At 45.4% G+C, this 2,675-nt stretch overlaps 1 non-coding gene across 1 annotated transcript; it reads right to left on the bottom strand.

The window, feature by feature from the left end:
- Window positions 1–1,768: 1,768 nt before the first annotated feature.
- Window positions 1,769–1,841, bottom strand: Trnav-aac. Its single transcript has one exon. It is a non-coding gene; the product is annotated as a tRNA-Val (tRNA).
- Window positions 1,842–2,675: the final 834 nt, after the last annotated feature.

Raw genomic sequence — 2,675 nt, 5'->3', positions numbered from 1 at the left:
TTTCCCGCGCGCTGTTCGGGAGTGGAATGGTAGAGAGATAGTATGGTTGTGATTCGATGAACCCTCTGCCAAGCACTTAAATGTGAATTGCAGAGTAATCATGTAGATGTGGATGTAGAGGGGTGCCCGCCAAAGGGCTGCCCTTCGTTGTTTTCGTTCTGTGGTGTGCATCCTATAAGTGAGTCATCAAGTGGGGGTGCCAGTTCCTGTATCTCCTCGATTGGTTCTGCTCAGTCGCAGTGGTCATCAATCCCAGGAATTTCCTCTGATGTATTTCGACGTATCTGCCGGGACATTGGTGTCCCTGACTCCTCCGTCCTCAGTCAGTGTCAATGAAGAGGGATCGCCTGAAGGGCAGGACATCCGGTCACCATCTGAAGGAATGCTGTCAGCGTCATCTAAAGGCACGTGTTCCGTGTCAGACATTTCTTCGACTCTAATAACATCCGTGTCCCCTAGGCTATGGGAGGACGTGTCTCCCGAACTATAGCGACGCCTTTTGCGACGCTTCTGCTATCGTTGTTTACGTGCCCCGCTCTCTGCCGCCGTAGGTGACACCTCACTGTGTTCGTCGAGCGTTTTTTGGTCCATTGCTGCCACCACTGTCTCGACCTCCACTTCAACGCCACATGCTGCATGTGAGGGTGTGGAAAGTTCCTCCCTCATCTGAAGTGACGTGGGTCCAGGGGCATTCTCCGTGTCACCTCCATGATCCTAGAATTCGGTCTGCTCTTGCATCAGCACGTTCATAACACGCTCCAAACTCGGACACCTCCCAGCGGGCCACCGACACGTACGTCATCGGTAGTTGCGTGGGAACTTCTCGCTGTGGCGCTTCTCCATGTGGCAGTTGCATGACGCGTCGTTGTATGCACTCCCAGAATGTGCGTGGCTGGCCATCGAAAATCACAATAGCTCGACATGCTCCAGTATATAAATGAGAAGGGATATGCATGTTAAGGACGACGTACACCTGTCGGACGCCATTTAGCACGGGATAGGTACTAAAACTCGACGAGCGTTCAGGCGTATGACTGAGTACCGTCCAAGATGGTGGAAGCGATTCAATAACCATCGATTCTGGTACCTCAAACGGCAATTCAAAGATCCGAATGACCCTCACACCCACGCGTGAAGGAGCTACTGTTACATCGCTGATATGGCCATCAGAGTGTCGAAATTTAAATCCTCTTTGAGCAGCGGCGATAGTTCTTTCACACTCAGCTTCATCGGTCATCTTGACGTACATTGTACTACTTATAATGGATAGGTGTATTCCAGTTAGATCCATAGCAGGTAAACGAACTTCTTCCATCAGAAAACGCTCTATTTCGAAAGACTGCGGTCTGGCATATTCGTTGTCAAACGTAAATTGGAGTGTAGTCTTTCTAAAACTGTGTGCCATGGCGATCTAGTTAGACAACACGCGCGAGTATCGGCGGTGAAAACACTTCCTCGTCCACGCGCGCCCACGGCCGGGACAACAGATCCGTGCCGCTCCACCGTCTAAAGTAGACTGATGAACACAGTTGATTCATTAATGTGATTTGACTTGACACTCGGATTATTCATTCTCTTCATACCTTGTAAGCGCAGAAGCAGTCCATGCTTAACGCCCGTGTAGCTAGTACATTTTATCACGTAATCAGCTTTCAGCACCCAACTTATGACCATTAATTTGTTTCACAGAGTCATTTCATATTTCGTATGTAATTTGCATTTCTACATCTGTGGGTAAGAAAGAGTGTGTAAACGAAGATAAAAATTCTGTTTCCGCCCGGGATCGAACCGGGGACCTTCCGCGTGTTAGGCGGATGTGATAACCACTACACCACGGAAACAAATGGTAACACAGCTCTCTAAATTAGAACATATAGTTTTTATTTACGCACATTAAAAGCAAAATTAGGTATAGTAGGAACTTTCTTTTTCGTGTTTAGCACCTTTTTCAAATTAACTTATTTCTGAAAAGCGTGGTTCATGGTAGTAGGTGCCAGTAATGTGGCTGACAGGAGTCGATATTAATATAGTTGTGTCTTGTGAGCAGACCACCTGCGTGCGGTACATGTGCCGTTGATGCAGAGAAGCTCCGTTGGTCAGTGTGTGGGCCGCCAGGGATTCCTGGCTGGTTAAGCCACTGCGGGCAAACAGCTGCGCGACACCCACCACGTCTGCTGGCTGACACACTGTCGTTCCCCGATTTTCGTACTACTATAAAACATAACTGGAAAGAAAATTCGTAACATATTATGCTCATGTCACAACTGCAGTAAGTAAGGCTCATGCCCTGGAAGCGAGGCCCCCTCTAGCAGTTACGTCGCCCCCCTATATATACCTCCAACAAAAATCAAATCATTTTATTTAAATTTTAATGAAAATATACTTTTAGAAAGAAACATATAACATAACATTGCTAATGAAGCAACAGTAAAAATTATTTAATTATCTGTACTTAGCCACTAACTAATAACCTTATAATTTTTACATTTTTAAATGCCATTATTTTGAAAATAAAACAAGATAATATCAAGTACGCTAAAATCATAAAAAAGATTTTTTTTTTACTTTCAGTTCTGCATAGTCTCTTGCTACATCTTTTAAATTTACTTATCAACGATCTCAAGCTCAATTGCCAAAATGCTCAAACCATAAAGACGATATTTTGTAGTCGAACG

Source organism: Schistocerca piceifrons, chromosome 2 (genome assembly GCF_021461385.2).
Source record: "Schistocerca piceifrons isolate TAMUIC-IGC-003096 chromosome 2, iqSchPice1.1, whole genome shotgun sequence".
NCBI classification, from domain to species: Eukaryota; Metazoa; Arthropoda; class Insecta; order Orthoptera; family Acrididae; genus Schistocerca; species Schistocerca piceifrons.
The sequence above is the reverse complement of the archived record's forward strand: the minus strand, read 5'-3'. Positions and strand labels throughout refer to the sequence as shown.